The 27,484-nt window shown below is 39.7% G+C and overlaps 1 protein-coding gene across 9 annotated transcripts in view; it reads left to right on the forward strand.

The window, feature by feature from the left end:
* STARD13 (StAR related lipid transfer domain containing 13) overlaps positions 1–27,484 on the forward strand; it is a 303,153-nt gene that overhangs the window by 94,348 nt on the left and 181,321 nt on the right. The gene's annotated exons all lie outside the window — the stretch shown is intronic.

Consider the following 27,484-nt stretch of genomic DNA (forward strand, 5'->3'; position numbering starts at 1 on the left):
GAAAGTTCAGACGTGGAAGCCTTGCTGCTATGATCGCCTAATGTACACATGGGAAAACAGACGAAAGCTTCAGAAAAGAAGTCCCCTCCTGTTGTTTCTTGGTGTACGGAGGGAAGTACAACTTCAGAAAAATCATTTGCAGAAGGTTTCTATGTAGCTACCATTCAGATGGCATTTTGGTAAATTCCCAGAACTGAACACAGAGTGATAAAGTAGTGATTTTAAGATGAACTGCTAGTTGTTAGATGGGGCCTGCTGATAATCCACAGTAGGAGAAAGGTCACACATTATTTGAAGCAGCCAAGTGTCATAATTATGACCTTCTTTAAATTGGCATTACATGGTTTAAATATTGCAATGACTAATAACTTGATACAAAACCAAAGTGCTCAAAAAATAAAAGTGCCTGAAGCTTCTGTATTGTAAAATGTCCTAATGCAAATTTTCAGATGAGCCATTAAAGTAGAGCTTGAGAATCTTGTGGGTTAGCCAGCATGCTGCAAATTGAACTGAAAATTTCCAGAGGTACTTGCGTGTCTTTAAACTTGAGTTAACAAATTGAACTTTCCATCTAAGACCGTGAATCTGGACTGAAACAGAGTTAGCACAGCCTCAGATTGGAACTGGAGCAACCTATGGTCTGAGGGACCTCAGGAGGACTTCTAGGCTATTCCTCTGTACCAAATCAGAATCACCTATACCTATATCACCTTGACAAAAGTTTGTCTAGCTTCTTTTTAAAGACCCCCATTGACAGACTACAGAGCCTGTTCAAATGATATGTTTCAGTACCCCATTTACCATTAGAAAGTTTTACTATCCTTTCTTGCTGTAAAATGTCTTCTTGTGTTCATCATGAATATTCAGAACAAGTTATTTTCTTATTATTTCCCTTCTGCCTTCCATCCTCAGGTCAGTCTGGTTTCTCTAGCCTTTTCTTGTAGGTCCTGATTTCCACAATCCTTGTTCCATCATGTGACTTGACCTGCACACTAAATGTTAATTTGAGCACATCCAGAGATAGTTACGTGTCTCACAGCTTCGTCTGAAAAAAAAAAAAAAAAAAAAAAAAAAGTTTTAGCAGTTGAGGCTGTAGCAGAATCTGGGCTGTTTTTAATACACATTGACTGGTGAGTTGCATAGACACTGGAGTGGATAGCGGTATGCTATTCTCCATAAGCCAGCCATCACCAGTACTAAGAAAAGAGAAAAAGAAAATAATTTGGAACTCCAAGGAGGATTGTACAGTGATGGTGATGGCCCACCTAAGGATAACTGAAACGGACTTGACATGGAGGTGGACCTGCAAATTTGGTGGTCCCTATTGAAGAAATGTGCAGTACTCCGAGTGTATAGAAATCCAAGAACTGAGTAAATCATTAACATTTTCTGTTGAAAGGAGGCCACTTGTTTCTTAGCACAAAGGCAAAAGCCTTCATGAAAATGATGAAATGAAAGAAGAGAGGAACAAAGAAGATAACCAGGCAGATGAAAAGTCAGAGAACCTCTCTCGTTTCTTCGTGTTCACTTTTATCTTCTCCACGGTCATGGTTGCAAAAGTTACATGTTTCCTATTAATGGTATTGATTCCTGTAGCCTGCATGTCCTTAGTCCTAGAAAGTCCTAAGAAATGTGTTGTAGTGTGTTTGTGTTAATTGACCAAACATGATCTGTGGTTGTGCCTACTATACAAGGGATCTCTGTGTAGATAAATATAAAATTCATCAAAACACAGTTCCTGCCAGTGATTCCCAGGAGATCTGCCGCCTAATTCAGATTTCCTGCTAGCTTTATAGCAGTGTAAGTGAAAAGGGAATCCTCTTCTCTTTTAATTTCCCAGGCTGAATACCTCCTCACTCCCTTCAGTAATTTCAGCGCAGCAGGAAGCTTTGTGGATGGCAGGCACATGGTATCTGGGAGCAATCTGAAACACCCCACAGCCAGAGGAGGATGAGATGTGGCCAGCGGGACAGTGACACGCAGGGACAGGCAGAAGCTGCAGGAAGCGTAACAAGTGCCTCAGTAGGTGGCACTCTTCCCTCTGCATCAGCAGCGAGGTGAGGGAACAGCTCGCATCAGGGCTCAGCATCACCCTGCTGACGCACCAGTTCAGGATGCAGTGTGAAATCCAAAGACTTGACCTCTTTTGATCGCTGTTTTTTTTTTTTTTTTTTTTTATGAAGTCGGCCTTGATTCATGTATAAAAATAGTTTACCAAAGGTTCTTGAAATTTCAGCTCAGATAATCTGCCTAATGAGATGTCTATCTATAGCTTCGGCTCTAAATTATTCTTCACTCCTTGTTCAGGCAGTGCAATCCTAACACAACTGTGCTTTGATGTCAGACAGAACTGTCTTTCTAGACTACTGGTGATTCTGGTCTGCACAGTTGGAGCATTTTGAGATGCAAATCCTTATATTCTTACAGCCTGTTTTCTGATATGTTGCACTGGCTTTTCAACCAGTCATTCAGTCTGTTCACAGAGTGAATTTAGTGAGAGCTTAGACAACTGATTTAAACTTGAAGTCTAACACTGTATGAATGTACCCCACCTTTTTAATGAACCCTTTTTAACAGGGAACCTGGTTTGGGTGGTTAAAGCTGTCTTGCCCACCCCGGTCCTAGCCCTCATGGCGATATAAGGAAAATAAAAAGGTTTGACAATAAATGGTTATAATGAGTTTTAATCCCCAAGCTGTACCTGTACCAAAGCCTCAAGGACTTCTTGCCAGCTTTCTTTGGGTGTTTTCTGAAGGCTATCTGGAGCTTCACCAAGTATGTGTCTTTGAGTCCTTGTTTCACAGCAGGGATTCAGCCCAGGGTCAGGATTGTCTGGTTCTGGGTTGACAGAAGTTTGCACAGTTGTTGGTTTTGTTTAATTGAGGAGCCTCCTTTTGTCATAATCTCTTCAGGAGTTTTGGAAGCAGGTAGCTCTGAGTCAATTTACTGAAATTTCTCTCCATGGGGGGGGGGGGCGGTTTATTAAGGTCTATCAGAAGCACTACCTTCTCTGCTGACCACTAGTTTTTATATGCACCTCTTTGATAGTGCTGCTTAGGACATTCAGCTTCTATATACTTGTTGTGCTCAATTGGGTGGCCTGTTCTTTTATACTGAGAGAGACTGATCTTGTTCCGAACTGTCCAGCTGTGTATGCCTCTGTGATGTGGAGTTCCAGCTGCTGTGAACTGATGGAAATCTCATCAGCAAGAATAACTTGTGCCTCTTGGGAAATCAGAATGTTTTCCTGCTCCCTGCAGTCCTGGCTAGCCTACAGAGTACCTGTGGCCACCTTCCTCTTGGCTGGCAAGTGTTTCACACACTTACTGGCCAGCAGCCTCCTGCAATGCCATTCATTTGTACTTAGGATATGGGAAAGCAGAGTGTGGTGGGTTTTGTTGGTTGTCTCCCACAAAGTACATTGAGACAATGCCTTTTTTGTGTTGTAGCTCCTTTGGAAGTGTGTGGCCAAGGTCCCCACCCAGTCACTGCATATGGGACAAGATTGATCTTTAGTGGGGAGTCTTAAAAAGGTGGTTGCAGAAGGACTAACTCAACATTTTTCACAGTGGCTGTGGTGGTCGTGTCCAAGGAATGTCCATCCCTCGTTTGGGTGGTCTTCTTGGGAGTGGTGTCAGAGGAAGTACTTCTGTTTCATTTGCAGCAGGTGTAAGCATGATGTGATCTTATCTCAGAAGTAAATATCCATAATTCCCAGCAAATCTGAGATACAGCCCACTGTGGTTGAAGTTCAAGGTGAATTTTTTTCACCATATCTGAGGTTCACAAAGTCAATGGTAGGGATGAATTCTGTAGCTTAATGCATGTTGTCAGACTAAACTAAAAGCCTGCAGTAAGAACTAGAGGAGGTCCAGCCTCCCTGACAACAAAATCTTCTCGTTCAGTCTGGAGGGGGGGTGGGCATTGATAGGAAGTGCGTGTGTGTGGTAGACATGCTTATATCAAAGAAGTCTGGTAGATTCATCCCCTGGTTGCACTGTTGCAGGTGCTTCATTTTCTTCCAGTAAGAATTAGCTTTATGTAAGTACACAGAAGAACCATTACTATGAGTTTGTTTCACCTAGCAATACTAATGACTGGACAGTGAGGTTAGTTGGTTGACAGCAACTATGACTATGGCATTTATCAAACTGGGAGGGTTTTTTTTCCCGTAAGATATGTATTCCTCTAAGATATTAAAAATTACATTAAAAAGGTCCCCCTAGCTCTGGAAAGAATTACTAGTATCAGACATTCTCCAGCTCTGAAGACCTCAGGGTCATTATGTAGGAACAAAAATTATGTACCATATGGCACGTCTAAAATACTCAGTAATTTGAAGAGAGTGTTTGTGGAAAACAAATTTTACAGCAAACCAGGCTGTAAATTTTCTATAGCTTTGAAAAATCATTGTGAAAGAAATAAGAGGACAAAACACTGAAATGTATACCCTGCCCTGCTTCTTGAATGTAGGTTTGTCAGTGAATGATTATATTCTTTTCATTGTACAGAAGCATTCCTCGGACCTTTTCAACTATAAACTCTAATGATGATGAGCGTTTTGGTGTGGGGACCTGAAAGCATTCTGTAAACAAGACTGAGTTCACATCCAGTGTTTCCTGACTGGCATTTCTGCAATAATACATTTTGTCTGCTTCTGGAATTTTTGCGTCCCCTGCCTTCTGTGTCAGGAGAAAAATGGCCACATGCAATGAGGTGAATTGCAATATTTAGGTTTTCAGACCCAAGGAGGACACTTCATGTTCTTCACTATCTTAATTTTGCAGCAGGAAGGCAGGAAGGCAGAAAGGCAGAATGCAAGTGATTGCCCAGAATCCCACATGAGGACTCTCACAGTACTGAAAGGATCAACTGGATCTTTTGATTTTCAGTCCTGCACCATCAGTCACAAGATTGTCTTCCCTGCTGTGCAGAACTCTCTTGTATACTCCCATCAACACTCGCTTTGCTCCTTCCTACCTAGCCCAGAGTATACAAAATAATATTCTTTGTAATACCATTTACTCCTTCAAACTACTACAGTAAGGCAAGTCCTGAACCCTGCTGCCTGAGGCATTCAGAGTACTGTTGGCAGATGTCCCAGTAAAATTGGTGTAGTTGCACTTTTTAGTGACTCAGCATCACGATAACATGGTTGACATCCAGTAGCCTCCCAATTTACACCCTGCTTTGTCTGCAAAGGCTGCATTTGCAAAGCAAGGACTCTGGCAACTAAGAAGATACCTCACTCAGCTGGAGCACACTGCTGAGGCTCTTAAGGGTAACAGTTCCCCTGGTTTGACTGAAAGGTACACATTTGTGGTAGGCATTTCAACACAGCAGATCCTGGGGCATCCTGATTTCCAGTGTGTATTGTCTGGCAGTTCCCATTCAGTTGGATCAGCAGTTAATCTACTGCAATTGCCCGTTCTTCCTCTTTTTTTTCTTTTTTTTTTTTTTTTCTTTTTTCGTTATTTTCATTCTCCAGGGTCTAAAAAAGGGGAAGTGCAAGCCTAAATGGGGCTGCTGGGACCCGCACATTTAGTTGCACAGATCAGCCATCTGCTTTGCATGCTATACCTTCGCTCCTTGTTATACACTTATTATGGGAATATTTATTCTGTCAATGACTAGCTGTTTGCTCTTAATATGCTTCCATCTGCATATAAATTTGCTAAACCACTCCCCTTAGGCATATGAAAGTTTGGCTTTCCCTTTAAGGTGGCTATAACTATGCAATTAAATTTACCATATCATCATCAGGATGTTCAGCTCTCACATCCATTGCAGGATGCACGTGTGGAAGATGGGCTGGGAAGAGCAATTTACACAACTCCTCAGGTGCAAAAAAGTTGAGTTTTAGAGTGACAGCCAGTAGAGCTGGAGTCTCTGTAGGAATTTTGGAGATCTTAGAGGTAACAATACAGTGAAAATAACTGGGGAGGAGACATAGACACCTCTAGGTATAAGTAAAGGCAGTGGATTCTTGGGAATCCACGTGGCTCTGTTGCGTGGTGTGTGCCCCATACCTGGCAGATTTGCCTTCATTGAAACTCACAGTGGGCTTTGAGGGGAGCTATGTGAGGAGAGAAGACCCCTCATGGGCCTTCCTTCTGGGACGATCCAGAGGAAGACTGAGTTGCAGTTGAGGGTGGGAAAGACAGGTTCTGATTTCTGAATTATTTGAACTTTTTGGAGTTGTGTGGTTCATGCACAATGAATAGAGAAGAAGAAAGAGAAAAAAAAGAAAAGATGGCTTGGGATTTAGGGGTTTGTATGTTTTCTGTCTTCTGGGGTTTTTTGTTTTCCCCACAGAAAACGACTCAGAATAACGTATTTTCTCACTAATTCTGCTCCTGTTAAATTCTAACTGAGTCCTAAGAGACAGGGCCAGATCCCCTAACAGTGTCCATCTTAGCATTTTGCACATGGTACCACTTTCCTTAACTAGCTTGAACTTTCAGAAATCATGTGCTTTTGAAAATTATTTAGATTCTCCTCCTCATGCTAATCAATATTGGTAAAATTTTGTCTACAAAAAACTTTATCCCAGGAGCATGGCTGTTTTAAGCGCTTGCCAGAGACTGTCAGCTGTCCCTGGGGAAATGATGTGTTCAGGCGTATCTCACTTTAAATAATTTTTAAAGTAAACACTTTGCTTTGTCTTGCATATGAGTTATGACCCTAATGACTTCTGGTTCTGAGTTTCCTTTCTCAGCATTTCCTCTCCCCAGACTTCTCCTGATGATAATGCTGCACAGTGTGGGAATGAGCCCAGGCTGCCTTTTATTCCTATGTATTTACCTGACATTTTGCCAGTGTGCTATTAAGCCGCTTTTTATATTGAAAAATAATGCCCTGAGTCTCATGTTGTGAAAATCAAAACCCATTCTTCAGCAAGGTATATAGTAGACCAAAATCCCAGTTATGGGGACAGAGATAGCTGGGCAGTAGGCACGCAGGCTGTTAGAGGACAGATAGAGAAAGCATAAGGCACAGCGCTTTACTGGAGGCAGTTCAGTCCCTGCAGAAGCACAATGAGTTCCAGCAGGCTTTGGCACAAAATTGCAAGAGCTTTGAAGAATGCAGTAACTCTACTGATGCCTGTGGTGAAGGCATCTATTTTCTCTGTTTAGCCACCTTATGCAAGGAACCTATGCCTATTGAAAGCCAAAAGATTGACCAGGGAATTTCAGGCATAACAGCTTTTATTGTTGAAGACTGTCTTCTTTTTTTTTTTCTCCCAAGAAGATGTTGATTAGAGTTGTGGCTTGTTTGTTCTGTTTGATTCATGGCTTCTGAGTGAGTATCTTGACTATTATATGACATCCTATCATTAACTGGTTCTCTGAAGACCCTTTGCAAGTATTTTGCAAATCACTGCTACATTATAGGCTCACTGTTGGGACCAATAATTTAAGACATGTGCTTACAACTTAAAATTGCTTTGTTCATAATGGGAAAGCAGGCAAAATTGTGGCTACTTGAATATTTGAGAGCGGTGTTGTGAACACAATGCAAGAAGACATTGTGCAAAGGAAAGCTGTAGTTCTAGTCCTGCAGGTCTGGGGATACATTTGTTCCCATGGAGGTCAGCAGGAGTCCTTCTACAGGAATTTCTTCAAGACCTCAGAGCACAGTGCCTGGGGGAAAGTTCAGCAGCACCAGAAACACCTAAACCGTTCGTTCCCAGCTTTTAGATAACTGACCCCTCCCTGGAGAATATTGATAATGTTTTGTGTCTTGTTTTTTCAGCTCTTCACAAAAATCTCTCTCAGGTCTACTGTATCTCTTCTTTATCATCTTTCTTGCTCTGTGATTGCCATCATATCCATCCTGCATCCTTACTTCTCCACTGCCAGCTTTGCTGACAGATCCAGGACTGAGAGTGAGGTTACAAACCTGACCTTATCTGGCTTACATCACCCAGAGCCATTGGAGTGTCTCTGCACCATGCTCTCATGTGATTCTGATGTAGGAATACATAACACAGGCATGCAAGTTGGCTTTGCATGGATCTGTACGGATCTAACAGAGCTTGTTCATTCATTCTCCATGCTTCATCTGTGACATGCTCATGGGTCACCACTGAGATCCACCTCATCCGTCAGAAAACTCTCAACAAGAGTCCTTAACATTTTAACTCTGTTGCAAATCATTTTATAGACATGGAGTCAGTTTTTTCACAGTGGAAAATAATTTATTTCTGTGTAGTTAATGTGCTGTTTCAGAGAAATAAGAAATAATTGCAGAACAATTAGAAAGAATTTGCTGGCAGATGGGGAAAAAAGGTAATTTGTGTGAAAATTGACAGTAAAAATATTGTTTAAGTAGGCTGTATTTTCTTTGGATACATGTACCTCAGCATAAGAATTTCATTTATAATACTTGATATAAATAGTATGATAACACTTCACAGAAGCTCCACTTATCAGGGGAATTCCAACTTCTTACAGAGGCTGAAGCATACTGGTTGTCATGCCATCCTTGTAAATATTTTATGTTGGCTTAAGACTCAAGGGCAGACGTCTATTTTTACTTAGTGTTTGTGAAGACCTATGAACCTCAAAAGCTTTTGGTATAAAACATTTAGCAGTAGCAAAGTCAGTTCAAAGCTGTCTCCGGAAACAGAAATTGTGATGCAGCTTTTTTGTTTGTTTTTATATTATATTTAATGTTTGCTATACTCTGGTAAACATGTCTGTAATAGTTGTTCCAAACAACAACATCCATTCAGCAAAGTAGCTTGGGAGTCAAAAAGCGTAGCCTACCTTTCCTCTTAAAGCAACTTGCCTTCCATTGACATCTTCAGCAGTAACTTGCTATTTTTATTTTTTTTTAAAGCAGCTATAGCTTAGTATTGCCCGCCTGCCAAAATAATGAGACTTGTAGACTGGCAAAGACAGCTCATTACTAATGTTCATCCTATATTGTCTGGTGTCCCAACAAGCTTTCCTGGATATCTACTGGTTTTTCAAAGAGGTTCTTCAAACCACAAAAAATGTCTCATGTGCTCTTGATTAAAATGAGAAAGTTTGAGAGCTACAGACTTTACCGTGCAGATAACCAGTATAAATGTTGAGGTGCCTGAGCCACACTGCCTGCTAACAGACCCCTCAGCTGCGTCTGTGCATTTGGAAATGGGGCAGAGAGATTCAGTCATTCAGACACTTTAAAAAATTTAGCCAGCATTAATATTTATTTTAGAATTCAGATTTCAATAACTTAATACTCTTCTGTGTTTCCCTGGCAGACTCTCAAAAGCCAACCACATTACCAGCTTGAGTGGCCATACCTACTTGTCGGCTTCTGCTTGCGTTAGCGCAGGGCTTGACTCGGCGCTGCTTTGCGAGGCAGGCGTGTGACATCATTACTAATTAAGTTTGAATACAGAGCTATGTTTGAGAGCCAAAGGAAGTGCAGGAAGGAAGCTGAGTGTCAGTGAGTCATGTCATATGAATGCATGGCAAGCAGTTATTGATAACATACAGCCAAACCACACTGTTGATTTTGGAAGATTTGGCATGGGAACTAAAAGCAGCATCCTGACCTCAGTTGTGATTTGTTTGTATTTAGATTTCCAATAATGCTGTTTTGGTTTTTTGGAAGGATTGTTTCTTTTCAGATACTCTGTCTTTATTTAATCTCACAGTTCTTGCTAGAATAAGGATCCTTAGGGACTTGAACGTTTCATCTGTGTGAACAAGGCATCAGCATTTTTCTGAAGACTGTCTCCCATTTTCTGTGTGAAGGAAAAATGTCTCTTTAGTGGCAGGCACCCTGCCTTGTAATTTCCGTTGTGTGAGCTTGGACATCTGTGCGATGATCCTCTGGGAACACTTGCAGCTTGACACACATGCATCTAGTCTAGCTATTTTTAATCACTGCTTTTCAAGTGTCTCTAGTGAGTTTGGTGACATGAATGGGAATAGTGTTTTCCAAATTTGAGTCCTTTGGTATTTGCTTTTTGTAGTCCCTCAGCCCCGCTAAAATCTCGAAGTATCATAAAGGTTAATCACTTCCAACTGGCCAGGAAACTTCATTATAAGGCTTTAAAATATTACAGTGCCCACAGAATTTGAATGCAAAGCTGCACTTGAAGATTATAAGAAGTATCTAATTTCTGTGTTAAGTCTAGCCATACTTACATAGGAACATAACATACTGGGAACCAGGTAATCTTTAAGCTTTTTTAAAGTTATTTTTAAATTAAAATATGATCATATATGTGTTTTGGCTTAATTTATAGGACAGGTGATAGTTCTGTACCAGCAACAGTTGCTTTGAGAGTGGTTCATCTTGCTGGAGAGTTATCCTGGTACTTTTTTCATTTTACTTGCTGGGACAAAACTGATCCCAGGTAACAATCTTTTCCTTTTCCAATCTTTCCCTTTCAGTCACAGCTCCAGGGCCTATACCTGTACTGCTTACCTTATTGCAAGGAAAACTTCTGTACCACATCTTCCATTGTCAGTGTGTGAAGTAGTTGTAAAACAAGACCTGAAGAGTAATGATCCATTTCAGGTCTCAGATCTCTAACTAACTCTCATTCCAATCAGTGACAGACACTTGAAAAAACACAGCACAGTATTTGGACTCGTCAAACAGTATTTTAAGTGAGGTTACAGATTTAAAATTCAAGGATGGTATAAATCTCATTGTATTAATCAAGTAATGAAGAATACCTTGTATTACGAGTTTATTTAAAACTGGTTATTTGAAGGTTAATAGAAGAAGAGAGGAAAAAAGGCTTTAAGGGATTCCTGTAAACTATATACTTCATTTGCTTAGCCACAGCGTCGTATCAGGTAGATCCATGTCACTTCTGAGAGATGTTTGTTTACTCTTTAAGACCTCTGATGATGGAGGCGCCACAATCTCGCTGTGCAACCAGTGCTTCACTATATTTTAACATTAGAAAGTTTATTCTTTAAAGTGTAGTCTGAAGTTCTCTTGCGCATTGAATTCATTTCCTCTTGTCCTCCTGAGATGGGGAAAAAAGATTATTTTTTTCTCTTTATGGCATATGTTTGAAAACTGCTCTGGTTTCAGCCCACTCTTTTCTAAATTAACAATCCTACTTCTGTGAAATTTTCCTTGCAATTCACATTTTCTAGATCCATGATGATTTTTTGTTTCTCTCTCTGGTCCATGCTCTTTTTGAGCATTGCCCAATACTGAATGCTTCAGGTGAATGCAGTTCAACAGGAATCTTGCTGATGTTCACAGAGCTCTATCTGACGCTGGAGACTGATAACTCACAAAAGTAATCCCTCTGGATTCAGCAGAGCCACTGAGCTAAACACTTCTCAGTGTGAGAAAGGAGTGCAGTCTTGCCGCTCAGATCTACCAAATGTCACTGCAGAGATCGTTTTCCTCATCTGCCACTTCAGCTGTATTCCTTTTGCATTCTTCAAGCCATGCCTCCATTTTTTGCTGTAGCAAATATAAGGTCTTTACTTTCACTTGCAACTTCCTTAAAAGCCTATTTCTTTCTTACCATATTCTCTTCTTAGCACACGCCCACACCTTCCATCTTTCCATTCCCAAATCCCGAATTCCTAGATTTAAGGAAGTTTCTTTGTGGTTACTCTTACTTGGGGCCTCATGCTTTAGGAAAATTCTTTGTAAACAGCCAGGGCTCAGTGACAATCTTGCTTTTAAAACATTCTTAACACTCTGTTTCTGAAAAATTTGGTGGGAGTTGGGCCATGTGCGCTGCACATGGTCGTGCACCAACCCAGCAGAGTTGTGCTGATTCTTTGTTCTCTCCTGTTTACATGCTGTTGTCTCATGTCTCTTTTACACTTACAAGGAAAGCTTTTTGGAATATAGGGCATCTATTATGTGTGAAATGAGAAGTACTTCACACAAATACTTTTGCCTGTACTTAATATGATAATACTAATAACAATACTGGTAAATGTGCTAGAGAGATATGGCCCTATGCAGAGCCTGCTGTTCATTGTGCAAGGAGCCAAATATTTCAGAGACAACTCTTATATCCTCATGTATTTTCCAAATATTTCAGAGACAACTCTTATATCCTCATGTATTTTTTCCAACCCATAGAATTATGCTTTAATAGTATTTCCACAGGAGAGCAAGGTGAGCCAAGGCCCAGTCATTACAGAGGTTTTTCCATGTAATTGAGTGGTTCAAGAAAACATTATGAAAGATTATCTTGGCAAAAGATGTAAATGTGAAGAGCAGCTGGTAATCTCATGAAGATCCTGCTCATCTATAAATTAATACACGCCGCTGGGGATACTGACAATTTGTCTTGGAAGTGAAATGGTTGAGAAGAGATTTTGGCACTCAATCAGCAAAAGATATGACACTCATAAAAGCAGAACTATATTTATGATGTACTACAACAGCTAATTGGTTTGGGATATATTAATATGAAATCCAGCATCTATTTCTGATATCTTTGTGTATGTGTAAAAATGGAACTGCATTCCATCGGGAGAGAGGGAAAACTTCCTTTGTTATCTTATCAGAAGAACACAGCTCCTACCATAAGAGCTCAATAAAACATTTTTGCAATTTTGTGGGGTTCTTCGTTGAACAAACGGTTTTCTCACAGCCCTTCTCCTCCTCCACTGCCTTAATTTTACAGCATAATGAAAACAAGATGCAGCAAACTGTAACTGAGCTAGGATCAGAAGAACAGTTTTAGTGGGGTAATAGCTGAATACATAGCTTAACAGTTACATAACTGGAAGGAAGGCCAGGAAACGTAAATGTTTCTCATTTATACATGCAGATAGATGTAAAGAAAGTATGGTTGCTAAACATGCCATTGATGACATAAATATGTGTGTGGATAAATAGATCAGATAATCAGACATCCAGAAAAATAAACTTGCTTTATGTAGTTAAATTAAACTAGATTTGTTGGAGGTAGCTAGTGTGAAGTAAATATAAGCAGAACTTGAATGTGTTGAGCTGAAAGTCCCAAACTTGCTTTCTCTGTGACCATCAGCGGTGACAGATGCCACCAGTGGCAACAGCAACACTCCCTCCAGGCTGCCCGATCCACATGGCAGCCGTAAGTCCAGTATTTTTTCTGGACATGACTTCAGTCCAGGCAGAACGAGATCGGTTAAAGTTGTCCGGGGTTCCTGGCAGACTGTGCCACCTTGCCACTACACAGCAGCACCGACTGCAGGGTGCGTGTGACCTCACGCTGGACACAAGTGTCACAAGCACTCCCATCTTCTGCAGTACGCCTTGCCGTGACTACGTGAATCAGCTTTGCAGCCTGCCTTGAATCGGTCACAGGTCTGTAACTAGTGTCTTGTGACACTAGTCACAAGTCTAGGGCCTATAGTGATAGGACAAGGGGTAATGGTTTTAAACTCCATGAGAGTAGATTCAGACTAGATATAAGGAAGAAATTTTTTACAATGAGGATGGTGAAACACTGGTTGCTCAGAGAGGTGGTAGATGACCCATCCCTGGAAACATTCAAGGTCAGGCTGGATGGGGCTTTGAGCAACCTGGTCTAGTTGAAGATGTCCTTGCTCATTGCAGGGGGGGTGGACTAGGTGACCTGTAAAGGTCCGTTCCAACCCAACCCATTCTATGATTCTATGATAATGCGAGACTGTCAAATTTGCTGTGTGTGTACAGTAGGATTGATGCTACCTATTTTACTGATACATGGTGCACAATATCTGTATACATATTTCTATCCAGGGACTCCCAAAGAGAAATGAGGTAGCTTTATGTATTAGTGAATCTCTTCCAAATTAATACCCATCTCTCTATTTCCTGCCTCATTTCTCCTAGTGTATGTGCCTTTCCCCAGAAAGACCCTGCCCCTCACTGCCCATCTGCTGCAGATCCCATCTCTTCAGGTTAAGAAACCTAGTTTCAGCACTAAATTAGGACCTAGTGCTGTAACTCTTATTTTTATATAGCACTACTAAAATCAAAGAGCTTTATGCTCTGTATTTCCTGTCTCACCTGTCTTCAGGTCCAGTCTTCTTCATTTATGTTATGTTTTTCTGGTGATGGTGGTTTGTTGATCTTAGATTTATTTTCTCTTATTTTTATTATGAGAAAGCCATGATTTTGGTCACTGTTGCATCTTTCTATGCTGAGTTTTGTGTGGTTAAGTTCTGCTATATTTTTGTGTGTTTGATCACTTTTTCTGTAAAAGCACCTTTTTTTTTTTTTGAGTGAGATAAACAGCCTCTCCAAACATTCAGGCTTTGTACCTGGGGAAGGAAAGGAGCACCAGAGGGAGCACTACAATTTTCTCTTAAGTAGATCCTTTTTTTTTTTTTTTCTACCCCAGATCCCAGGCTGTGACTCTAGATACAGGCTGGATTGTGATCCAGATTGTGACTGAATCCTTCATGAGCAAAGGCAAAGAGGCTTCTGATTGCAGACCTGCAGCCTCAGGAAGAAGGGAAAGGACAGCCTTGATTTCACTCTTTCTCTCCTTTGATATCTAGTGGCATTTCCAGCAAACGCAATCCATTTTGTGCCTGAGAGGAATATCGTCTATCCCTACATCTGCTGTTCAGTTCAAATAGCCTGGGGCCTTTCTAGAGTTGGTGGAATCATTCTGCAAAAGCCCTCCTGAGGTCTTTTGGGATAGCATCCCAGGTCAAATTGATATGCTGCATCTGCCAGCTCTGACCTATAGAGTGGTGCTGATGGATAAGACTATTTCTGTTAGTTCATTTGCTTTAGCAAGCACTGGCTGAAGTGCAGCTTCTGCTATGTGTAATGACAGATGCTGCCAAATGTGACTCACATTTTCTCTTCGTTCCCCTCTACAGCAGCCTTTCCAATTGCTGCTGCAACTTCTCAGCATGAGGAGCAATCTTATTTCTTAATAAACAAACAAACAAATTGGCAAGAACTCCAGACATCTAGATGTTTTGGATAAAAGGCTGTGCTTATTAGCATTTCTCCAGTAGAGAATAGCAATGCTGTCTGGGGTAGGATTCATACCCTATGAAACTGTATGGCTCTGGAGAGGATGGAAGAGATTACCTCTCCAAGAATAAAAAGGTCCTCTTCCACATTTGTCTTGCTAGCTGTCCTGAATGCGTGACACACTATAACACAATAGTTTAATGCTTTCCTTTTTTCTAAAGAAAGAGTACAATAATAGGACTGCTCTATGGGATTTAGTTTATCATAGGAATTTTCTCTAGTATGGGATGTACAGTCTTGTCTTCAAGACAAGTCTGTCTGAGAAACTAATAGAGCTACCATTGCCACAAACTCTTTGCCCACATTTCTTTACCACACTTACAGTCTCCAGTTTAGCTTCTTTGAAGGTGCACTGGAAAGATGAAAAATCCATTTCTTTGCAGTATCTTTCTTCCTTCTCCCCTTCTTCTGGAGGAGCCAGGCTGTTTTCTTCTGCCTCATCTGGTATCGTACTGCCCAAATAGGGTAGATCTCATGTAATTTCAGAATTGTAAAGGGGAAGTCTAAGTCTCTGTTTCAGTCACCAGTGAGGAAGAGGGCTGGAGGTCCTGTCCAGTCCTTCCCTTTCATCCAGAGCCCTCATGCTGTTCTTCGCTGGAGGGTTTCAGAACCTACAACAGCCTTCAGGCAAGCCTGTGTTTGTCTGCTTGGAGGAAATGTGAATGTATCTGTGCAGTGAAATGCCCTTCAAAGTATCTGCTGAGCTCCTTTTTACCCCAGTCATGGTAGAAATGACACTAGTGAATGTGTTTGAAAGTTGCATCTGGCACCAACTACTTAGTTTGCCAACATCAGCTTATCTCATGAGAGCTCTGAAAGTGTAAGCAGGTGAGCTAAACTGCCTCAGACTAGCTGGAGACTGGTGGAAAATCTAAGATGGCAGCCTGAGTTTGCTTTGGATCCATCAGAAATAACAGGAAATACCAACTCTTCTGCTCCAGAGCCAGTCTGTTTCCAGGCTCTCTGTTCCTTCGGTTTTCATCAGGCCACCTTGCATTGCAAACCTGCTTCTTCTTAGAGACCTCAGAAAGCTAAAGCAAGGTGGTATGAATGTGATTAGGGTAGCCTGGCATAGTCCCATAAAATTCAGGTTGGCAACTGCACCCAAACTGTTTTCCTCTGCATCTTATCTGCCAAGCACGGGAAATGGCTGGAAAGACAGTTTCATCGGGGCTGGGACGTGATTTCTGAGTGGAGCCCATAAATCTAAAAGCATTTCTTTTAAAGAATCTTCGCTTTATATTTTTTTGTTTTCCCTTTCCAGTTAAGTCTGCCTACATAATCTCTTCTTTGTCCTGTATTCAATTCTCGTTAAAGCTCTGTTAGACTTTTATTTATACTTCACCCATCCCCAAAAATAAAATGGGGGATAGGGAGGTAAGTTTGAGGGAGAAAGCAGTAATTCAGGATCTCTTGCAATTTCAGTCTCTAGCTTGGGTTCCTCATTGCTCATCCCAGCACGCAGAGCCCTCGTGAGTTGTTAGCCGTTGCGGTCCGTGAGTCCCAGTCACTCCTGAACTGATCGGAGAGCAATTGCGGGAATTTACTTGCAGATTGGCGTGTTACTAGGCCTTGAGATCTGTTATAAGGAGTTGGCAGGTTTATCTGTTTCTGCAGTCAGTTTTGGCTCCTTTTCCATCCTGGAGCAATTTTAAATATTCCTTTTCAGAAGTTGGCATCACTGATACCAGAACAGAGTACTTTTTGTAGCACTTGATTTGATTTCTGTACTTAAGGTTGTTTTCTTTCCTCTCAACCGATTGTGCTCAACTACTGATAAAATTCCTTTTCCACAATCTTTGATTAATAAGTAACATGGGCTGTGCTGGCCTGGGAGGAGGCGATTCAGAGCAAAGTACTGCATTTTAATATGAAGTGAAGTGAATCTATTTGCACAAAATTATGTGAAAAGAATATGCTTCCAAGTAACCGTGTTCTTGAAATATGCTCTTCTGTTTCTATTAGTTTGATCTACAGCCTTGCTAATACTAATTTCATGTAGACTTAAGGTGACCTGTTTCTTAATGTACAGACAACCATCCTGCATACGATACCATCTGAATGCAAAGATCCATCCCTGGTGATGATGATTCAGTAGTGTACTGTTACAGGTTTTCTCATCAGTGGCAGAATCATGGCATTATTTAGTTTGCTTTGAAGAGAAACCGTGTGTGAAGTAAAAGGTATAGAAATTACAGAGATGTTGCCAAAAAAAGAAATTAATTAAAATGAACAAAAAAAGTAGATCAAATTTTGGCCTAACTACGTTCAAGTTGTTCCTTTTAAATACAAAGAGCAGAGAAAATAGGCAGATGGGAGTACGGAAAAGGGAAATAAGCCAAAGTGATTAGCCCGGTGACCTTCTCTTATTTCTGGTTGGTTTTGTATGTATGTGCACTATGCCATTGTTTTTGATGAATAAAATTACCATATTCAATTTATATCCTAAAAGAAGCCTAAATTCAGTAATTTACTCAGTGCTGCAATTCCAATTTAAAGTGCAAGTTTTAACTTTGGAAGTTATTTGTAGTACTTATTTTCTATATTTTGCATATTTATGTGTTGAGATCGAAGATACACAAAAAGGAGAATAGTGGTTTTATAAAATAGCATTAAGACTAATTAAGAAAAGAAAATAGCTCAGAACAATGGCATTCTCCTGGGGTTTTGTTCCTATGCCATTTTTAAACAATTGGACATTGAGCCACTCAGTAACAGATTAGCTTATTCATCAGCTTTCTAAGAGCTAAATTTCAATGGATTTTTTTCCTTTTCTTATATTCTTTCAAATGATTTATATAAAGGAAGGTTTTCACTATGTTGGTAAGGGTTTCCCAAGAAGTTTCTAACTAATGCTTATTTAACAAATTGAGTAGAAATTTATACTGTAATTAGTTTGATGAGCGGATTGTGTTGCACAGCCCAGATTATCTAGAGTTTTCTACTAAGGAAAGAAATGAAAAATGAAGGCAAAGAAAATTAAGGTGTTTCACTTATGGCTGTTATTTATTACTTTAAAACATAATTATAATTAATGATAACTTTAAAGTATCTTCTAGTGTTACACGTAACTCCTCTTTGAATGTTTGCTAGACATTTGGGGGGGCATAGGACTTGTCATTTGGATGAGATTCAGTGTCTTTCTTCAGAGTGGCCAGAAACAGAAATTTCAAAGAGCATCAGTACTTGGATAGCCTGGTGAGAAGGCTTACATGGAATAAGCTGCTGACAATATGGGTCCCATCCTCTACCCTGAGAACTTGGCCCCTGTGTGGAAATAGGTGTATTCAAGTCATTTCATTTCCAAAATGCAGTGGCTTGAAAAATAGTAAATCTGGATATTTCTGATATCCAAAAAGGTGTCTGAGTTCTTTTGCCTATTGCTAAGCTCTTGCTCTCAAAACCTCCTGTAGAAATGTATGCCACAGTATAATTTCCTGCTTTGTGAAAAAGCTGTTTCCTATTACCATTTTTAAAATTAATGTTTTTGGATGTCCTTGTTCTGGAGTTACAAATTAAGTTGAGTCCTTGATATACCTTTTATCGTTTATGCACTTTTGAACATCTCCCATCCTGCTAATTTCCTTCCTAGGAGCGACCATCCTTTTCTTTTCATGCTCTCTCCATAATTTTTGACAACTCTCAGTGGTCCCTCTGTGAATCCTCTCCAAGTTTGTGATTCTGCATTTGGAAGAAGATGACCAAAAATGCTTCCACGATGTCCTACGTGACACTGCATGCTAATTCACAGAAAGACATCACCATATTATCAGCGTCATTCTCCTTTCCACTCTGTGTGTATCCCAGCATTTCATCAGCTTCTTTTGGCTAGAGCAAGCCAGAGAGCAGAGTATCATTGAGCTATCATCATGGCACACTTCTCCATTTCTTTAGGAAATAAACATACCCTCTTCTTGCTGTAGCTATCCCAGCTGCAAACATTTCCATATCCTCCTGCACTTCACCACCTGGCCGGTTACTACTTCCCTGGGTCTTGCTTTCAAGCTGCTCATTTAAGACGCTGTAACCTGTTCCATCTGGGTTAGCTGAAATGGTTTTAATGGTAGGTCTTGGGTAACTTGCTGCCTTTTCACTGGAAGAGGCGACGGAAATGCCCACGAGAACCCTTCCGGCAGCAAGTCTTAGGGGGACGGAGGGGAGTAGTGGTATGTGTGAGGAGGGCAGGGTCTTGGGAGGATAGTAGCAGCAGGGGCCAGTGACCTGCAGGTGGTACATAGCAACCAGCAGAGAATGTGTGTCACCATATATAGGTCATTAACCAGCCTGTATCATATTATTTTGTGTTGCAAGGCATCACCTTGTATTTCTCAACATCTTTTCTGTTGGTTCCTCTGTAATTCACCTATTGAGCATTCAGTAAATATGTTTATAAGGGCCAGATCTGCTGTATAAATAAAATCTTAAATTTCAGCCTGTTGGAAATATAAGTGTTACGTACTCAAAAACTTACTCAAACATCTACTTGTCTACTTACTCAAACATCTACTGTCTTCTTGGAGGCAGCTTTGATATCAAACATGTTTTTCACTGATATGTATTTACACTGAAGAAAGCAACTTGGCATCAGCAGTTTTGTCTATTAGCACCTACTTTCAAATAGTCTTTTAGGTTATTCACACCTCATATGAGGCTGTTTTAGATTTTTTTGTTTGTTTCAAATTTTTCACATTTATTAGGTACCTTCCATAAACCTTGGTACTGCAGAGAGGTCGGATAGTACCACTGCAGACATTCATGGGACTGCTCAGTTGGGCAAGGCAAATGCTGCACAACTAAATTTCTGTGGAAAATTATGTTTCTACAAAATGCATATGGTGATTTTTCTGAATTTTTACATGTAAGGGGAGATGGTTATCCCAGTCAAAGGCCAAAACAGGCACATTTAGAGAGTGATCTGTTCAGTTTATTTTGTGGGATGACTGATACCCCGTATAGCAAGACTGGCTCAGCTGTAAATGTTTGTATTGTAGACACCTATTACTAGACAAAATGAATCCCACACGTGCAACGTGCTGTTAGACTCACTCAAAGTTTGTTTTGATCCACATGCCAAAATCTAGCATCTTGATGACTGGGATGATCAAAGCATTTATTTTCAGTTAAATATGAAAATTAATCAGACATTTCCAACATTGGTTTGTTGGGTTTTTTTTTCATATCTTACATAATTTTGATTTTTCATTATTTATGACAAAAGTGCTGCAATGAACATTCTGATTTTCTCTCGACTCCTCATTTTCATTTACCCTGTTCTGTTCTTGAACTGAGTGTCCTCTGTGGAACTGGCTTAGCCACTGCTGAGGACACTCATGTTCTGTAACAGATGTGTCCCTGTGGATAAAAGTTCAGGATACCAGGAGATGTCCCTTCACAGTACAGAGTTTTTCAGGTGACCTGCACTTTATGTTCCTAGCCCCCTTTAAAATTGTATCTTTTTAATTAACCACTCAAGAACAATGTTACACCTGATATCTCTTCTCCAAAATAAAAAAGGCAAAATCTTCTTATTTGCTATTATGAGCCTTTTTTTTTTTTTTTTTCCAGAATGAAACATAGTAAATAAATTTAAACAGTAAATAGCCCTAACAACCTGTTTTGTTAATTCCAATTATATTTATTTCTCTTCTGGAATTAATAACATCTTCCGAAGTGTTATTGCATCAGTATTGTATTTGTAGAACTTCTCCAGCAGAGGTAATTGATTCTGAAATACCAAATGTTACTGGTTTACTAATTGTTTCTCCTGCAAAACTGTTAAGGTAGCTGTGCTTTTTATTACAACCGTGTCAGCATCTCAGAACAAATTGAGGAGACTCTCAGGGGTAAAATATTTAGCTGCATAATATAGGCTGTTAGATAAAGGCAGTGATGAGGATAGTGCAGTTAAATACCTACTCTCTAATTGGGTTCTGTCTGAAAATGAGAAGTACATGAACATATGAAAGTGATTAGTTATTACAGTAAGGTACAAGTTTAATGCTCTTGGTTCCTAATACTAAATAAGCTTTCTGAGAAAGCAAGATCTGTAGACATGACCTTTCTCTTTGGCTTCCTAGAAGCAACTTAAAGACAAACAACAGATAGGTTTTCTCAGGAAAAGTTTCACTCTTTCTAAGTATACTTTTACCTTCAAACTGTATAAATTATAATCATAAACTATATCCATTGCTTAGAGACTGCACAGTATGTTCAATATGCCTTGTTCTATAACTTTACGTTACATTTAAATTATAATATCTCCAGGGTAATAATATTTTAAAAATCAACTTTGCAAACATCATTTGAAAAAATTTTCCTACTTTGCTAATGTCTTAGAAGAACAGTTGATATTAAATTATCCCTATTACTAAATTTATAAATATTTCAAAATAACACATGCTTGTGTTATGTGGATAACTGATCTTTATTGTTCTGCTAATAGTAACTATGCAATGTCCATTTTATTGAACTATTATATACTTGTTTCACTCTTATGCCCAAGATCTAAAAACTGTAATGTGTGGCACAGAAACAAAACCAACCTTTCAGGTAGGTACCTGCAAAATATAACTGATTTCTGTTGCATTATTGTGAAAAATCTTAGATTATACAACTACTAACCAATTGAAATCAATGGTAATCCCTAGTGGCACTGTTTAACATCTCCTGGCCTGTAGAGTCTTTCTTTATTGACCCTTTCCTTTATGTTTCCTAGTTTTTACTTGTAACCCCAGAAGAACAAGGTCTGCAATTGTAATTAAATCAATCTGACAATGAGTCACGCTCTGGCAGCTAAAGAGGAATCAGGAGAAAAATAATCTAATCTTAAACATGAATGGTATTTGCTGGAGGGAAGGGAGGAAGGGAGGGTGTATGTAATTTTTTTTAAAGGGGAATGTAAAACTTGCCAGGAATTCATTACATTTTTTTTCTTAAAAATCTTTTGCTTTATGATCTAGAATGGCTGCTGAAACAGAGTATCTTGGAAAATTAGCACCCTGTTGAAATCACCTGTAAATACATATCTCCTTGTGTATGCAAAATGGCAAGTTTCAGTTTTTAATTACAAACATTGTTAGAGGCAGAACTAATGCCAGGAAAAAGACCATCTCTTTTTTTTGCAAACGTTATCTGCTGGCACTGGTTCAGAAACGGTAAGCATCTGTAGTAGGCACCTGAGCATCCTATGCTGGTGACAGCTACAGTTCTTGAGAGCCATCCATACAGCCTCTCTCCTGGCATAGAAATCTACAACTGGCTAGTGTGAAATGCTGAGGTCTGGGGGTTTCTGAGCTTCTCATCCTCTCTGGAGCTCACGTGCCTGCCTACACATTTTATCCTCCATCCACTTGAGATCCAAGCTTGGATTACATTTTTGAGAACAGGCACCCAGATGAGCAATGCTGTTCCCTTCACAGCTGCAGATGTCAGATGTCATCTTCACTGTAGAATCTAGAACGAAAGTCTCGACTAGGCTGTAAGGTCTTTGAGGCAAGGATTGTCTTTTCATCCTACACATGTGCATAGTTTTTCACCTAGTTTTTCATATATTGTATCTTCCCATACAAAAGTGATCTCATTCCTGGTTGCATCCTGAACATATGTTAGTGGTAAATTGCTCCTTTCTCCCGTTGCTGTCTTGAATTGGTGCTTTACGCTTATGCGGAAAATGCTCTCAATAGGTACTCAAAACCACTGTGACTATCAAAAAGCTAGTAGGTAGTGTACTGGAAAATCACAACACAGGATCAAAAACTCTAAGACTTTTGGAGATAAGAGAGGTGGGTACATTCTGGTAGCAAATGTGGAATAACCCTTGCGTAGAAGGTAATTTGAGTCTCTTTTTCTTTCCTCCAGAACCGCTGAAGATAAAAGTCATCCTAGAATTGTCATTTGTCTGACTGATTATTTACTAAGTGTTCTTCCTAGAATGCGTTTTAGTCAAGAATGAGCTTATGTTTGGCTAAGATTAGATTTAAATTCTGTTATATATTATTATGTTATATATTGCAATAAGTAATAGAGAAAATGCAGCAAGAAACCAGACTGTTTTCTGTAAAGAGCATTAAGAATGTTCAGCATGGATTCCAGAGGAACTCCAGGTAGTGTATCATCATAATACATACAGCCAGTCGTTGCTGCCTGTTTGGGCTTGCATAGCTATGCATTCGGACTAAAGGGATACTAAGATTTTGAAATATCAAAAACTCAGTAAAATAATGATAATTTCTTAAACTCACAGTCCAGTTAATTTATAGGTAAGGCCTTTCCTCCCTTCTTAAATTATCTGGCCAGAATTACATATTCTCATTCTTTAATCATGTATATGATAAGGAGGCTTGGCGCAGGGCATGGCTGTTATACTTGATGAGCTAAAATATGCTGTCATGAAGTACATCCTTGGATCTGATTTTATGCTGTTGTATTTGGTTTAGTGTAAACACTTAGCTATTTAAATTAATGTTTTAATTGAATGTTTCTTCTTTTCATCCACAGTAATATATTATTAGGTATTTCTAGTGACAGATAGGTTTTAAAGACAGCCTAAAAATCCTGGAGGGCCCTGAATGTGAAAATGCAAGTGGCCATTAAGTCACAGCTATTGCTGTAAGGGATACAACATTTGAACTTAAATAATAAGCAGGTCAAAATTCCAGACACAATTAGTTCACAGCAGATCTCTAGCAGCTCTAATCTAATGGTCTCCTTCAAGCTCTCATGAGTGTAGTAGGTCCTAGATTAAGTGAAGACCTAGCCACAAGTCTTGAGGTACAGCTCATCCTGAGAGAAGAACCTCAGACTTTTTCCATCAGCTGTCAAGTGGTCAGTGGCCTTTGAAGACTCAATTGCATGAAGCTACATGCTTCTGTGGCTAAACAGCTACTCATATTTAATTAAAGGTCCTGTCCTACTGCATCTGCAGTATGGACATGTCCTCAGCTACATGTTGCTATGAATTGGAGCGCAGGAAGCAGAATGACTGTAATGTGGCATCTCTCTTTTCTTGTCATGTGATGACCCCATGAAGTACAAAATGATTACTCCAACTTCTGGCTCTTGTAGGAAATCTGCTTAGGACATACCACAGCTGAGACTCTAGTCTGCTAAAATCTGCTCTGATAATCCACTGCTAATGGTTCTGTTGTCTGCCACTCTTGCTAGTAGAGCTGTCCTCTAGGCCTTTTCTTGGAAAGACATTTAAGTCCCGTACCAGAGCAAATTGGGTGTGTTACATTTTTATTCTTTCTCTTATTTGTTTCTTTTTTTAATATTTTTATTCTGCTTATTATTTGTTCTTTGGAGAGCTACCTAAGTGTTGGTAGAACTTCTTCCACTTTCTTGGTTTAAGTGGCAAAGGAAGCATGATTTGATGCCAGTTGTTTTCCACCATCTACCATAAAAGCATACTAATGCTTAGGCAATTCAAGCACTCGTGCATGTGGTTGTTTCACACGATTGTCTCCAGAACTGTGGCTGTCTTGGTTACATCCAAACTGCTTCCCAGCAAGTCTGATTGTTCCGATGGAGTTTCTGGTGGAAAGTCCTGCAGCTTCTGCAGCTATTGTTCTCTGTACAGCATGGAGGCCCCCAAGGAGTGGGCAGTTGGTTATCCTACAGCTGTGAAACTTCGGGAGAGCCACCATCACTCCCCCCAATCATATAACAAAAGAATTAATAATCAAATGTACATCTCCCTGCTGAAACAAAATTCAAGCTGTAAAGGTAGAGAGGCACCTCAGCATCCAGTTTTCCAGCAGCTGGTATCACCAAGGTTGTTGACAGATGTGCATTTTGACAATAGTCCAGAAGCCCAGTCAGAGGACATAGGAAGTTGAGATCCCTCCCTTGCATTAATTAGTAGGTTTTGCCCACTGAGAGGCCCTTTACAAATGTTTCACATTTAACTAATTCTTCCTGGAACACTAGAATACACCAATTAGGAAATACTTTTAAAAACAGAATTGCAATAGCTGCTTCCCAAGTTCAGATGTTGTGTTGTGAATTAGTATAATTTTTAGTTGTTACAGTTGAACGAGTAAAACTATGCAGAGGATAGATGTGGATCACTAGGTGCATCCTTTACTGTAGGGTTTTTCATTTTCAGAGCTGACAGCAATAATTTTCACTTTAAAAGTTTATTCTTGTTGGACCTGACTTTCAGTTCGTATAAATCAGACCTACCTTGATTTAAGACCAGCTGAAGCACTGGTGTTTTTCGTCAAATCAGTGCTTCTCAAAAGATGAATAGTGCCTTAAATCTAACTATAAAAACAAATTTCAAGCAGTGGCGATTTACTTGAATTATGAAATGGAAAACAGAGAAGGATGATATTTGTCTCACAGTGATTAAAGACAAGATACACAAGGTGATAGAAAAATCTTCATTAATTCTGTCACTGTTTAGTTGTAGTCCATGATATGCATGTTAGCAGTATAAAAATTATGCAATAAATACTGTCATAAATGTTAGGCAATGCTATGAAATATTTCTTATTTTAATTGTCTGAAACTTGCCTAATACTACTTTTCTGGAATTATATAATCTTAAATTCAGTTCAAAAGTCTCACTGAGCTACCCAGAACAGTAACTGTGAGAAGATTGTGGAGCTTTCCACTAAAGGATCCTTGAATATTTTTAGGAAGGTCATAGTGCTTAGCTACAAGAAAAAAAAAAAAAAAAAAAGGAAGAGAAATGAAATGTTTGTCTGCATTGCAGAGAAGCATAAAATCCGTTCATCATATAGGATCACAAGGTATGGAGATAGTTCTGCGAATATATTTGTTTTGGCTGTCCATGACAGCTGAGAAATAATACATGCCAATTTTAAAACCCCTCTGTGGGAGTATAGTTATTCTATTCTATTTCAAGAAGTAAAGTATGTCTGTTTTTGCTTTAAAATAGCTTGAGTCATTAGTACATATATTTAAATGAGTTTGAAGCTGCTTTAGGCTATGCAGGAATGCATGTGAGAGAGAGAGAGAGAGAGAGAGAGAGAGAATGAGTGAGTGCGAGAGAGGGGGAGAGAATTCAAGCCAGTTCCTAACAAATCTCTGCTCTCTTTTGTTGCAAGAGAAGGATACATGCAGGCAACTAAGTAACTCATTACAATTTTTGTCCTTAATTTTAAACATGCTATGGTGCAGAAAAGTCAAGATGTTAATGCTTCTGTACAGACATTTTATGATATCTGTATGACAAGAAGTTATAAATGGTAAAATATGGTTATGGTTGTGCATACCCTGACATCTTTTACTTCTGGCTTTCAGTTAGGCTTTGGACATGTATACTAGTAGTGATACAGATGCAGAAGTTAGAGACCGAACTGATTAAGTGTTTGGTCTGGACAACAGTAATCCAAGTGCCACTGTAGGAGTGGAGATGCTCATGAATGAAGCTGAAGAACATCCATTCCTTCGTTCAGTCAGTGCTGCACTGGCTTGCTGGAGATCCCAGATTAAGCCAGCAGCACCTTCAGTGTATGGGCACACAAATTTCTGCTCTCTCAGAACCTCAGCAATTTTTGAAGGGAAAAAATTAGAAGGGTGGGTGAATCAGAGGCACATATATATATGTGTATATATACGTGTATATACTTATTTAGGGAGGGGAAGAGAGGGTAATTATGGTTCATGCATTATGTGTGTGTGGTGGTGGTGCTGGCTTCCAGCTCCAGTCTCTCCAGACTGAGTTGAGTCAAATGCAGCCCAATACCACAGTTAGTGTATAAAAATAACTGGGTTTAAGCATATGCTTAACATCAAGCATGCCTCGTCTAAATCATTTCAAACCATACATGTGTGTTGGTCCTTTGCTGCATTACAGCCCTCATGTTCTTAGTTCACATGTGCATAAGGGGTTCTCAACTCGTAAAAGCAGCATAAATTCACCCAGCTTTTCTCACCAGGGCCATACTGCTCTGCATCATCTCGGCAGGTAAGGCAAAAGGTACGGCAAATGACTGGGAACGCAGAGTTTTGAAGTTGCTTAGGTGTTTATGTGGTAGTTATCTGAATTGCACCTGGGCATTTGCTGACGGCAGAAGAGACAGTGAACCCCGTTGCAGAGGTAAATGTATACTTTTCTATGAAAATATTAACTTTACAACCATCACACAAATTCATTGTCCTTTATTTAGATTAGATGTAAGGAAGAAATTCTTCACTATGAGGGTGGTGAGACATTGGAACATATGGAAGTGTTCAAGGCCGGGTTGGATGGGGCTTTGAGCAATCTGGTCTAGTGGAAGGTGTCCCTGCCTGTGGCAAGGGGGTTGGAACTAGATGATCTTTAAGATCCCTTCCAGCCTAAACCATTTTATGATTCTAACATTTATACGGGTTGAAGAGTTCATTTTGAAAATAAACAACATAAGTTGATGTACATCACAGCTAAGTGTTTGTTTTCTTATGGGCCACACCAGAATTTGCAATGGAGTAGTCTTTTCTGAAATGTCTTGCATGCATTTACTGTGAGGTGGTGAGGTAGAGGGCATCACCCTACCTGGTGCTGATGATTCTGAAAGAC

Source organism: Nipponia nippon, unplaced genomic scaffold (genome assembly GCF_047370975.1).
Source record: "Nipponia nippon isolate SJK-2023a ecotype South Korea unplaced genomic scaffold, ASM4737097v1 scaffold_2, whole genome shotgun sequence".
Lineage (NCBI taxonomy): Eukaryota > Metazoa > Chordata > Aves > Pelecaniformes > Threskiornithidae > Nipponia > Nipponia nippon.